General features: G+C 40.9%; 1 pseudogene; it reads left to right on the forward strand.

The window, feature by feature from the left end:
- The first annotated feature begins 1,613 nt into the window (after window positions 1-1,613).
- Window positions 1,614-3,863, forward strand: LOC129480369 (heat shock protein HSP 90-alpha-like; annotated as a pseudogene).
- Window positions 3,864-14,329: the final 10,466 nt, after the last annotated feature.

Raw genomic sequence — 14,329 nt, forward strand, 5'->3', positions numbered from 1 at the left:
TTTGCCTAGAGACTCAGAAGAGGGATTGCTGGGTCATATGGTAACCTCCATACTGTTTTCCATAAGAGCTGCACCAATCTACATTCCCACCAAAAGTGTGCCAGGCTTCCCTTTTCTCTGCACTCTTGACAGCACACGTTAGCTCTTGCCTGTTTGATAACAACCATGCTTACGGGTATAAGGTGGTATCTCACTGTGGTTTTAATTTGCATTTTACTGATGATTAATGATATTGAGCACATTTACATATACCTGTTGACCAATTTTATGTCTTTGGAGAACTGTCCCATTTTTTGCCCAATTTTTAATCATGTTATTTGTTTTTCTGCTATTGGGTTGTAAGAGTTATTTTTTAAATTTAGGATATTAACACATTATCAAATATGCAGTTTGCAAATATCTTCTACACCTCTGTCATTTGCCTCCAGGCTTTGTTGATTGCTTCCTTTGCTGTGCAGAAAATTTTTAGTTTGATGTAGCCCCATTTGCTTATTTTTGCTTTTGTAGCCTGGGCTTTAATTGTGATGTCCAAAAAATTATTGCCACTTTCCCCTATGTTCTCTTCTAGGAGTTTTATAATTTCTGGTCTTCCATTTAGGTCTTTTTTTCATTTTGAGTTGATTTTTGTGAATGGAGTAAGATAAGCATCCAGTTTTATTCATTTGCATGTGGAAATACAGTTTTTCCAACACCATATTTTTTTTTTTTTTTTTTTTTGAGACAGAGTTTCTCTGTGTTGCCCAGGCTGGAGTGCAGTGGCACAATCTCAGCTCACTGCAACTTCCAACTCCTGCATTCAAGCAGTTCTCCTGCCTCAGCCTCCCAAGTAGCTGGGACTATAGGTGCCTACCACCATGCCCAGCTAATTTTTGTATTTTTTTTAGTAGAGAAGGGGTTTCATTATGTTGGCCAGGCTGGTCTGGAACTCCTGACTTCGTGATCCGCCCACCTCGGCCTCCCAAAGTGCTGGGATTACAGGCTTCAGCCACCGTGCCTGGCCTTCCAGCACTGTATTTTGAAATGACTCTTCTTCCCTCATTGTATCCTCTTGGAGTTCTTGTCAAAAATTAGTTGACTATATATATTTGGATTTACTTCTGGGCTCTGTATTCTGTTCCATTGGCCTATGTGTCTGTTTTTATGCTAATATCACATTGCTTTGATTACTGTAGCTTTATAATATAATTTTAAATAGAGTTGTGTGATAACTGCCTTTCTTTCTCAGTATTGCTTTGGCTATTCAGGGATTTTTGTGGTTCTGTATAAATTTTAAGGTTGTTTTTGCTATTTCTGTGAAGAATACCATTGAGATTTTGATAAGGATTGCATTAATCCATATTGCTTTGGGCGGTATAAACATTTTAACAATATCAATTATTCTGATAAATAAACATTAGATATCTTTCCATTTATTTATGTCTTCTTCAATCTATGTCATTAATGTTTTGTATTTTTTAGCCTACAGATCTTTACCTCCTTGGTTAAATTTATTCCAACTATTTTGTTTTTAATGTTATCATAAATGGGATTGTTTTCTTGATTTCTTTTTCAGTGAAGTTGTTATTTGTGTATAGAAGTGCTATTGATATTTAGAGTTGCTTCAGCGTCCTGGTGCTGCTGCACTATGGAGCCCGTGTGGTCCCTTAGCCAAGATGCCTGAGGAAACGCAGCCCCAAGACCAGCCAATGGAGGAGGAGGAGGTTGAGACGTTCACCTTTCAGGCAGAAATTGCCCAGTTGATGTCATTGATCGTCAATACTTTCTACTTGAACAAAGAGATCTTTCTGGGAGAGCTCATTTCAAATTTATCAGATGCATTGGATAAAATCTGGTATGAAAGCTTGACGGATCCCAGTAAATTAGACTCTGGGAAAGAGCTGCATATTAGCCTTATACCAAACAAACAAGATCGAACACTCACTATTGTGGATACTGGAATTGGAATGACCAGGCTGACTTGATCAATAACCTTAGAACTATCACCAAGTCCGAGACCAAAGTGTTCATGGCAGCTTTGCAGGCTGGTGCAGATATCTCTATGACTGGCCAGTTCAGTGTTGGTTTTTATTCTGCTTATTCGGTTGCTGAGAAAGTAACAGTGATCACCAAACATAACGATGATGAACAGTACGCCTGGGAGTCCTCAGCAAGGGGATCATTCACAGTGAGGACAGACACAGGTGAACCTATGGGTCATGGAACAAAGGTTATCCTACAGCTAAAAGAAGACCAAACAGAGTACTTGGAGGAACGAAGAATAAAGATTGTGAAGAAACATTATCAGTTTATTGGATATCCCATCACTCTTTTTGTGGAGAAGAAACATGATAAAGAAGTCAGCGATGATGAGGCTGAAGAAAAGGAAGACAAAGAAGAAGAAAAGGAAAAAGAAGAGAAAGAGTCTGAAGACAAACCTGAAATTGAAGATGTTGGTTCTGATGAAGAAGAAGAAGAAAAGAAGGATGGTGCCAAGAAGAAGAAGATTAAGGAAAAGTACATCAATCAAGAAGAACTCAACAAAACAAAGCCTATCTGGACCAGATATCCTGATGACATTACTAATTAGGAATATAGAGAATTCTACAAGAGCTTGACCAATAACTGGGAAGATTACTTGGCAATGAAACATTTTTCAGTTGAAGGACAGTTGGAATTCAGAGCCTTTCTATTTGTCCCACGACGTGCTCCTTTCGAGCTGTTGGAAACCAGAAAGAAAAAGAACAACATCAAATTGTCTGCATGCAGAGATCTCATCATGGATAACTGTGAGGAGCTAATCCTTGAATATCTGAACTTCATCAGAGGGGTGGTAGACTCGGAGGATCTCCCTCTAAATATTTCCCATGAGATGTTGCAATGAAGCAAAATTTTGAAAGTTATCAGGAATAATTAGGTCAAAAAATGCTTAGAACTCTTTACTGAACTGGCAGAAGGTAAAGAGAGGTACAAGAAGTTCTATGAGCAGTTCTCTAAAAAACATAAAGCTTGGAATACACGGAGACTCTCAAAATCAGAAGAAGCTTTCAGAGCTGCTAAGATACTACACATCTGCCTCTGTGATGAGATGGTTTCTCTCCAGAACTACTGCACCAGAATGAAGGAAAACCAGACACATATCTATTCTATCACAGGTGAGACCAAGGACCAGGTAGGTAACTAAGCCTTTGTGGAATGTCTTTGGAAACATGGCTTGGAAGTGATCTATACGATCGAGCCCATTGATGAGTACTGTGTCCAGCAGCTGAAGGAATTTGAGGGGAAGACTTTAGTGTCAGTCAGCAAAGAGGGCTTGGAACTTCCAGAGGATGAAGAAGAGAAAAAGAAACAGGAAGAGGAAAAACAAACAAACAAATTTTGAGAACCTCTGAAAAATCGTGAAAGACATATTGGAGAAAAGAGTTGAAAAGGTGATTGTGTCAAACCAATTGGTGACGTCTCCATGTTGTATTGTCACAAGCACATATGGCTGGACAGCAAACAGGGAGAGAATCATGAAAGCTCAAGCCCTGAGAGACAATTCAACAATGGGTTTACATGGCAGCAAAGAAGCACCTGGAGATAAACCCTGACCATTCCTTTATTGACACCTTAAGGAAAAAGGCAGAGGCTGATAGGAATGACAAGTCTGTGAAGGATCTTGTCATCTTGCTTTATGAAACTGCTCTCCTGTCTTCCGACTTCAGGCTGGAAGATCCCCAGACACATGCTAACAGGACCTACAGGATGAACAAACTTGGTCTGGGTATTGATGAAGATGACCCTACTGCTGATGATACCAGTGCAGCTGTAACTGAAGAAATGCCGCCCCTCAAAGGAGATGACGACACATCACGCATGGAAAAGTAGACCAGCCTCCAGCTGAGGGATGACTTACCTCTTTGGTACTCTACAGTTCCTCTGAGAATATATTTTCAAGGATGTTTTTCTTCACTTTCGTTAACATTAAATAGTCTGTATGGCATGACAACAACTACTATAAGGAGAAGTTAAGATTTCTGTCTACTTCTAAGTGATGCTGTGATACCTTAGGCACTAAAGCAGAGTTAGCAATGCTTTCTTAGTTTCACATTGGCTTATTTTAACAGATGTAAGAAGTATGTAACATGATGCTAACTTTGTGGTCTAAAGTGTTTAGCTATCAAGCCGGATTCCTTAGTAGACCAAATCTTGTTATCAAAGTGTTCCTGACCTATACCTTGATGTTTAGAAGAAAAGTATTTGTTACATCTTGTAGGATCTACTTTTTGAACTTTTCATCCCCTGTAGTTGCCAATTCTGCATGTACTAGTCCCCTAGAAACAGGTTAAACTGAAGCAACTGGATGGAAGGAACTCTCCATAGGGCTTGTTTTCCAAAGAAAAGTATTGTTTGGAGGAGCAAAGGTATAAGTCTACCTGAGCATATCATAAAGCTGTTCAAAAATAACTCAGAGCCAGTCTCATGGATGGAAACATAGTGCCCAAGTCATATTCTGCTTGAAGTTGTTTCAAATACAGATGAATTAAAAGAAAAAAAAAGAAATACTACTGATATTTATATGTTAATTTTGTATTTTGCAACTTTACTGAATTAATGTATTTGTTCTAATAGTTTTTTCTGGAATCTTTGGGGTTTTCTACTTAAAGAATCATGCCATCTGCAATCAGAGATGACTTTACATCTTCCTTTTTAGTTTAGATGTCTTTTCTTTTTCCCTTTTAATTGCCTTTGCTAGTGCTTCCAGTACTATGTAGAAGGCATGTGGTGAGAGTGGGAAGCCCTCTCGTATACCAGATCTTAGTGCAAAAGAGTTCAGTTCTTCCCTGTTGATTATGATATTAGCTGTAGGTTTCCCATAAATGGCCTTTATTATGTTGAGAAACTTTCCTTCTCTATGTAAACAATTAGGGATTTTTATTGAGAAAGAGTGCAAAATGTTGTCAACCTTGTTTATGCTTTAAAATTTTTCAACATGGGTAATTATTTAAGTAAGGGAAAGAAGGCCTGTCAGGGTGACCAGCGGTCCATGTTTGCCTGGCCCTGTCCTGGTGTTTTCACTGAATCTCTTGTATCTTGGGGAAATTCCTAAATCACAGTCAACACAAATGGCTAAACCATCACTCCACCAATTGTATTATCTTTAAATCTTTTAGGTTACATTGCCTTTAGCTGTCTCCATTGTTAAAGGTCCTGTATTTCATCTGCTCATCCACATAACAAACATCAGCTGAGCCAACCCACCAATGTATCCAGCTCCATGAGTACAGAGAAGAAGAAGTCTCATCCACGAGCTCACAGTCCTCATGGAAAGAGCCGACCTTGGCACATAATTACATCCTTATCCCACCATGTCAGACTGACGGAAGCCAATGTGGTCAGCATCTGTGGGGTCCTTTATAAACATCTGTTGCTTTCAGCAACTAGAGGCTGGTTGGAACTTTTAAAATTAGGTAAAAAGTTTTAATAAAGGCAAGTCGCAGACTAAGTCTAACACAAACTCAAACATTTAGAAGCATAAATTCCTCAACACAGTCATGCAACCTGTGTATTTTTTAACTTAGTGATGTCCTGTGCTGTACTGTAAACACCCTGACAAGCATTTCACATGAAATGTTATTGTAGGAAAAGCACAATTACATTCTAATGGTGGGATCCACTAACCTCTGAGTCAGATTAGACAGAGCAATCCTGCCTAAGAGTAGGGCAAAGAGACCCAATGGCTACAAAGAACTTGGATGCAACATTACAGGTATGATCCTGCTAGGTTCCCAGATACCGCTCACACAGGAATGTCAGAGTCCATGGAATTTTTCCAGACAATTATATAGAGAGAGCATTATTTATTTATTTTATCAAGAGAAAAGGAGAACTATTTCTAGCATTCTTTATGCTAATTAACAAACCTTCTGCTGTGTATTTAGATGAGACTTGACCTACTTGCCATAGATATATCTAGAGTGTGAAGTCTTTGTTAACGTATTTCAAATGCAAACTGGTAATTTCTAGAATATGAATTAAACTTAATTAACACATGTAGAAGGCTAAGGCATTTTTAAATAAATTATCTTGCAACAAATATAACAAATAATTAGTGGTTGTTCTTTTAAAATGTAGAAAATATCTCTCTGACAAAATACTTAGGCACTTCAAAGACTTGACAAGGTGACCTGTGAACCAGGTCTGAGGGATGAATATGAATTTGCAAAATTAAGGGAGGAAAAGTGATATTTGGTGGAAGACAGAATCCTGTGCAAAGGTATGTCCATAAAAGGTCTTACTACTTCAGGAAACTTCAAGAAGTGACTGAAAGCTCAGAGTCTCAGGAACAAGTGTTGAAAAATGTGCCTGAAATGGATATTTGAGACGCCAAGACGATGGCAGGATCTGGAAGCCACACTAAGTTGTTTGGACTTTCTGCTTAAGTATTGAGATGATAGGGGCACTTTTTTTTTTAGATAGTATAGTGACTTATTGCTTAGGTAGCAATGAGAAGAATGGATTGAAGAGAGAAAGGTATCAGGGAAACAAACCAGAAGCAAGACATGATGTAGACTTGGAGTCAGGCTTCAGAATGTATTCATTCATTCAACAACAAATATCATATGAAGTGAGCACCTACCAGGCACTCTACAGTAACGCAGACCCTGGAGATACAGCGCTGAGAATGCAGCCATGCTCTCAAACTAGGTGTGGTGCTTGCGCCTGTGGCAGGATGACTGCCTGAGCCCAGGGGCTCCAGGCTGCACGGAGCTGTGTTTGTGCCACTGCACTCCAGTCTGGGTGGCAGGGTGAGACCCCGTCTATGAGTAAATAAATACGAATAATAAATCTCAGTCCTCATGGACAGGGTGAGCACATCCCAGTTTGGCAGAGTCAGTTGTTTAATGTAACTTTCAAAGGATCCAAGAATATCTCACAAATGATGTGCTCATCCTGCTCTTGCCTCACCCATTTCAGGAGAGGAGACAGCCACTCAACAAATGAATGAAGCCTGTTAGTAAAGGGTGCATAATGGGGACACGGGATCTGAAGAGAAAATGAGGTAGGAATGGAGACCGGAGTGTGTGCATGTGTGTGAGTGTGTTTGTGTTTGAATTTTAACACAGTGAACGGTGGAGGGAGAAAGCCATGGGGCCACCTCAGGGAAGAATTCCCGACCTAGGAGATGCAAGCATAGAGCCTCTGAGAGGAAGCCTGTGAGGAACAGTGAGGGGGCCTGGGCAGCTGGAGCAGAGTGAGCAAAGGGGATGGGACCAGAGACCCAGCAACGGACCAGACCATGTCAGCCCTCAGGGGCCACTGAAGAAACTCAGGCTGCCTGGGAAAAAGAGGGGCTGCCACTGGGAAATGTTGAGTAAAGGCAATATTGTCTTAACTAACTTTACAAAATATCTCAGTTTTGTGTTGACAAAAGTCATAACTACTTTAAAATAAGCAATGACTTTCTCCAAGCTATTTTATTTAGATTCAAGCTGCCCTGGGCCAGTGGGTAGTAGTTAAGATTAATATGCAAATAACACATTTTAAACTACAGGAGTGAATTACATTTCTAGAGCTGCTAAAACAATTGCAACTTTTTAGACTCCCATGAATGTGACATTTTCACTTACATTATATTATTTTAATTTGACAATCTGACTGCCAAAGAGAGGTCATTCCTTCCATTTTACAATGAAGAAATGGAGTCCTAGAAAAGTTAAGAACAGTTGGCCCATATGCAGAAAACTGAAACTAGAACCCTTCCTTACACTTTATACAAAAATTAACTCATGATGGATTAAAGACTTAAACATAAAACTCCAATCCATAAAAACCCTAGAAGAAAACCTAGGAAATACCATTCAGGACATAGGCACGGGCAAAGACTTCATAACTAAAACACCAAAAGCAATGGCAACAAAAGCCAAATTGACAAACGGGATCTAATTAAACTAAAGAGCTTCTGCACAACAACAACAAAAAACTATCATCAGAGTGAACAGGCAACCTACAGAATGGGAGAAAATTTTTGCAATCTACCCATCTGACAAAGGTCTAACATCCAAAATCTACAAGGAATTTAAACAAATTTGCAAGAAAAAAACAAACAACCCCATCAAAAAGTGGGCAAAGTATATAAACAGACACTTTTCAAAAGAAGACATTTATGTGGCCAAAAGGTCAACAACACTGATCATTAGAGAAATGTAAATCAAAACCACAATGAGAACCATTTCATGCCAGTCACAATGGTGATTATTAAAAAGTCAGGAAACAATAGATGCTGGTGAGACTGTGGAGAAATAGGAACGCTTTTACTCCATAGACGGGAATGTAAATTACTTCAACCATTGTGAAAGACCGTGTGACATGTCCTCAAGGATCTAGAACCAGAAAGACCATTTGACCCAGCAATCCCATTACTGGGTATATACCCAAAGGATTATAAATCATTCTACTATAAAGGCACATGAACACATATGTTTATTGCAGCACTGTTCACAATAGCAAAGACATGGAACCAACCTGAATGCCCATCAATGATAGACCGGATAAAGAAAACGTGGCACATATACACCATGGAATACTATGCAGCCATAAAAAAGGATGAGTTCATGTCCTTTGCAGGAACATGGATGAAGATGGAAGCCATCATCCTCAGCAAACTGACACAGGAAGAGAAAACCAAACACCGCATGTTCTCACTCACGAGTGGAAGTTGAACAATGAGAACACATGGACATAAGGAGGGGAACAACACACATCAGGGCCAGTCACAGGGTGGGAGGTGAGGGGAGGGAGAGCATTAGGACAAACAGCTAAGGTATGTGGGGCTTAAAACCTAGATGGCGGGTTGATAGGAGCAGCAAACCACATGGTACATGTATACTTACGTAACAAACCTGCACATTCTGCTATTATATCCTGGAATTTAAAGTCAAATTTAAAAAAAAAAAAGGAGTTCAGGTTCAGACAAGTAAACAGAGAAAAAGGCAGATTTCTCAGAGCTAAGGGGAATATGGATTGAAAATGGAGGCTATAGGACAGAATGCTTATTTGAAAGGATTGGTAGTGCAAAAAGAAAGAAAGAGGACTTTATATTATGTGTTAAACTTAATGAACCTGGGGTAACTTTTTCAGTCCATTATTTTAATCCTAATAATAAAATTCTTTCTAAAAGCACCACTATGCTATAATCTGAATGAAGCTATACTGTCGGTCAAATCCTGTCCGGTCCCCTGTGTGCATGGCACTATACAGGACACAGGTCTTAATACACCAAATAAAAACCACATGAGTATTGGCCCCGTCCACCCCATTCCTATCTGTGTTATTACAGGATTGAATTGTAATTTGAATTTATAAAATTAATGTTGTTTTTGTACTTTAGTACATTTATTACCTGAAATAAATTACATTTCTCTTAAAAAAAAAAGGAGTTGGCCCTTGAATAAGATGGGTTTAAACTATGTGGGTTGACTTTTTTCAACGAAACATGGATCAAAAAATGCAGTATTCAGGGCATGTGAAACCCACATATAAGGAGGGCAAACTGTTAATTTATGCGAGCTCTGTAGGGCTGACCCAGTGCTGGAACCAATTCCCCGGGTGTACCGAGGGACAACTGTATGTTGAAGGCACACGGCTAATAAAAGGCAGAGTGTAGACTTAAAAGCTGGTTTTCTAGCTAATACGGTCCATGCTTTTATACTACCTAAAGCTGGCTATTATGAAATAACAATAACCATGCTAATTATTACAATAATAAGCGCACATAATAACAAAACACAGTCATAATAAATTTGGTTTTTCCTTCTTAATCAGGGCAACTTTATTTCACAAAGGAAGATCACCAGCACTTTCTTATTTCTAGCACTGTTCAAGTACAAATATTTCCAAATAGTGTAGAAAGATTAGTACAATACTAGTAATCCTACAGTGTAAGATTTTTCGACTTTACAATGGTGCATAGGTGATGCGCACTCAGTAGACACTGCATTTTGAACTGAGCTCTTTGTCTGGGCTAGCAGCATGTGGTAGCAAGACTCGTGAGGCAGAGCAGGGGCAGCCAACCCCAGCTTCCAGGAAGCCGGGCGATGCGGGGGAATCAACCAACACCACACCCCACAGTGCGCTGTGTTCATGAATGACATAAGATATGCAATACTTTTTTATAAAAGGCTTCATATTAGAAGAGTCTGCCAATCATAGGCTAATATAAGTGTTTTGGGCATATCTAAGGTAGGCGAGACCTGTGATGTTCAGTAGGTGAAGTATATTAAGTGCATTTTCCACTTATGCTGGGTATGTCAGGATGTAACCCTATCATGTCAAGGAGGAGCATCTGTACTAGTACTAGTACTAGTAAACTACTGTAAAACGTGAGAGTTGTTTTTGCTGCTTTGGAAGTTGTTCCTTCCTAGCAAGCAGCAACATCGTGGAGGCGAATGCAGATAATTTGGGGAAGATGCAGCCGTTCAGCCTGCCCTGGCTCAGTTATCTTCCTACCACTGGGGGAGGAGATTTGTGCCGACAAAACCTGAATCACACTTGTGGTTAGTTGCCACTAACTAAATCAGGCTTGGAAATAAGATCATTTGCCAGCAGAATACTTTAAATTATCTTCCTCGTGCTGGACTCTGTCCTTGCAAAACTGAATGAATTCTCCATGCTTCCTCTTCTCACCATGGGCCCAGATGATCTTATCCACTCTAGTTCATGCTTAGAAAAGAAGCCCTCACTGCTCTGAAACCACAGACCCATTTAGTTTGCAGAGTGTGCCGCCTTCTCACTGCCAGGCAGGGCAGGGGTTTTCAGAATCTGAAGTCACTTCACTGCTTCCGGTTGGCCTCAGTGGCGAAGCATTTTGGGAAGGCGTTCATAGGTGACTGGAGGCAGGTGGAGGAAACCAAACAAACTCAAAACATGATCCGTGGCTTCCTTCAAGGCTGTGGCTTGAGGTACACTTTTAGATAAGTAGGAACAGAAACCAGAGTTGCTGAAGAATGGATTCCAAATGCTCTAAGATCTTTCACTTTACTTAAGCTGCAAATCAACTCACATCTTAGAATGTCATTTGAAAAACAGAAATCCCAGCATTTGGAAGCCAAAGACTTTGGCTGATAAATAATTTAACATGAGAAATACACTCATGTAGCTTTAGAACTGGAAAGACCATGAGAGGCTCTCAACTGATACCCACTGTGGTACCAATGAGAAATCTAAGAACATTTAAATGAAGCTTGTTTATACTAAAGGGTTTTTGTTGTGGTTGTTTTCAATTGCATGTTTGCATGTCCTAATTTACTTATAAAGTATTATGTCTTTCATCTCAATAACAGTAAAACGGAATTTTTATATTAAAATTTAAGGTAAATTGACTAACGGGATTCCTTTGAAGTCGTGTGTTTATGAAGTGATGTTGAGCTGATCCATTGTGAAAAAGCAGACTTTGGCTTGATGACAATGAGGCATTGTGTACGTGCCACACACAAGCCAGGAGAAGAGTGTGAATCTGTCATCTCGAGCAATGAGGAAAATGAACTCATCAGCAGTGATAGGAAAAAGCAGTCACTGGCCCAAAAAAGCAGGGAGTACTATGTAAAAAACAAATCAAGTGCCAGCCTCGAGTTCAGTATTGATAAAACTCTCTCTCCACATTTCTGGTTAATGTTTTTGTGTTTCAAAAAATAGTTACCTTTGGTCTAGTTTCTCATGGGAACAATGCTTTGCATTCACTAAAGTACCTCTTTCAAAAATTCTACATTACAAATATCTTCTTATTAATCTTGTGTGTTGTACAGGTAGCTCCTGCCTCCTTACTGGGTCCAAAATGCGTTTTTTTTTTTTTTTTTTTTTTTTGAGATGGAGTCTCACTGTCTCACCCAGGCTGGAGGGCAGTGGTGTGATCTTGGCTCACTGCAACGTCCGCCTCCTGGGTTTAAACAATTCTCCTGCCTCAGCCTCCTGAGCAACTGTGACTACAGGCACTTGCCACCACGCCCGGCTAATTTTTGTATTTTTGATAGAGACGGGATTTCCCCAAGTTGGCCAGACTGGTCTCAATCTCCTGACCTTAGGTGACCTACCTTCCTCAGCCTCCCAACATGTTGGGATTACAGGTGTGAGCCACTGTGCCTGGGCCAAAATGCACATTTGGACTGAATGAGGAAGCCCAAGCCCTTTCTACCGTGTTTTCAATTTTGTTTTTCTACTCTTCTCCCTCACCCTTCCCTCTGCAGATCCCATCTATGCAGCGACTACTCCCATTCAACCTGCGTCTCCACTGCTGACCCTCACCAGGGTAGGTGGGCTGTGGCTGACCCTCACCGGGGTAGGTGAGCTGTGGCTGACCCTCACCGGGGTAGGTGAGCTGTGGCTGACCCTCACCAGGGTAGGTGGGCTGTGGCTGACCCTCACCGGGGTAGGTGGGCTGTGGCTGACCCTCACCGGGGTAGGTGAGCTGTGGCTGACCCTCAGTGGTGTAGGTGGGCTGTGGCTGACCCTTGGTGATGTAGGTGGGTTGTGGCTGACCCTCACCAGTGTAGGTGGGCTATGGCTGACCCTTGGTGATGTAGGTGGGCTGTGGCTGACCCTCACTAGTGTAGGTGGGCTGTGGCTAACCTTCCGTGGTGTAGGTGGGCTGTGGCTGACCCTCACTGGGGTAGGTGGGCTGTGGCTGACTCCCACTGGTGTAGGTGGGCTGTGGTGATTAGAGCTAATGAGAGGTTTGGGGAGACTGACATTCACCTCCAACTGCAGTGCCAAATTAACACCTCCTGCAGATACGCATTCCAGAAATCTCACTCTACTTTCTTCTACATCATTTTCTCTCCCCTTAGTTTCCGTTCCAGCCATGCAGGAAGCAGCGTCTGTCCTGGCACATCACGACATGTTGTCCATACCTGCTTGTTCCTCCCTGCCTGTGTTCTGGGAACACTGTGTTCACTGTTAAACTCTTCTAGGTATGCTTTTCCCCCACCCCAGTTGTTGGTGTTTTCTGTCTACATCCTCTTAGTCTTCTAGAAATAGATACTTTTAAGATACTCACATGTTCCTTATTGAGTGGACAGTTGAGTACTGGTGAGTACATTCACATTGTCGTAAAACCAATCTCCAGAATTTTTCATCTTGGAAAACTGAAATGCCGCACTCATTAAATAACTCTCCCATCTTCCCCTCCCTTAGGCCCTAAGAGCCACTGTTCTCAATGAAGACTTTCTGTCTCTATGAAGTTGATTACTCTAAGTACCTCATATCGGTGGAATCATAACATATTTATCTTTTTGTGACTGGCTTATTTCACTTAGCCTAATGTCCTCAAAGTTCACCCACGCTGTGGTATATGTTAGAATTTTCTTCCTTCTTAAGGCTAAATAATATTCCAGTGCATGAGTATACCACATTTTCTTTATCCAATCATTCATTGATGGCCACATGGATTCTTTCCACCTTGTGGCTATTGCGAATAATTCTGCTCTGAACATGAATGTACAAATATCTTTTTCACACCCTGCTTTCGTTTCTTTGGGGTATATACCCAGAAGTGAAATTTCTGCATCATATGGTAATTCTAGTTTTAATTTTTGAGGAATCATCATCATGTTTCCATAGCTGTTGAGCCATTTTAAATTCCCACCAGAAGCACACAAGGATTTCAGTTTTTCCATTTCCCTCCCGCACCCGTTGTTTTCTGTTTTTTGTTTTTGTTTTTGATAGTAGTTACTCTAATGGATAGGATAAAAACTCGTGTGTTATTTTAGCTGTCTGTTTGTTGTCTGGCACTAACTTCCTTCTGGAAAGAGCCATGCCTTTGCAACTGAACTCACTCATCTTTATGTCACTACTGTCTAATTACACGCCTGAAACATAGTATGTCCTCAAAAACGGCTGTTCAAAGAATAAATGTTGCTACTGGTAAAAATTGCTATAAAATTGCAAAAGAGCTTTAAGCTTCTTCAGCAAAGGAAAGGCAGGTGACCCATCAAATGATTTTCTCCAGTGGGCCAAGGAGTAGAGAAGTCACGGCGGGGAGCTTCAGGTGGCGGCAGTGAAAAGAGGAGCAGGCAGACCAGCCACCATGACCCTTTTGAGGAAAAATGGAGGGTGGGAATACAACCGGGGGCTGACCCAAGACCAAGAGAGAGCCTTGAGGTTTTTCTTAGAGGAAAATCCTATCTGCCATCACCCTCAGTCCCTAACTTCCAGGCCTCTCCATCTCCACTTACCTGGGCCCACTTCAGGATCTCCCCGCTCCAGCCATGGGCACCAGTGGGTATGCAGCATGGGGCTGCTTCTGTGTTCCAGGCACCCAAAGTCAGAACACAACTGCACAATTCCCTTTAATTCGGCTTTTGTTATCCAAACAATC

The sequence above is a fragment of the Symphalangus syndactylus genome, chromosome 4 (genome assembly GCF_028878055.3).
Source record: "Symphalangus syndactylus isolate Jambi chromosome 4, NHGRI_mSymSyn1-v2.1_pri, whole genome shotgun sequence".
NCBI lineage: Eukaryota > Metazoa > Chordata > Mammalia > Primates > Hylobatidae > Symphalangus > Symphalangus syndactylus.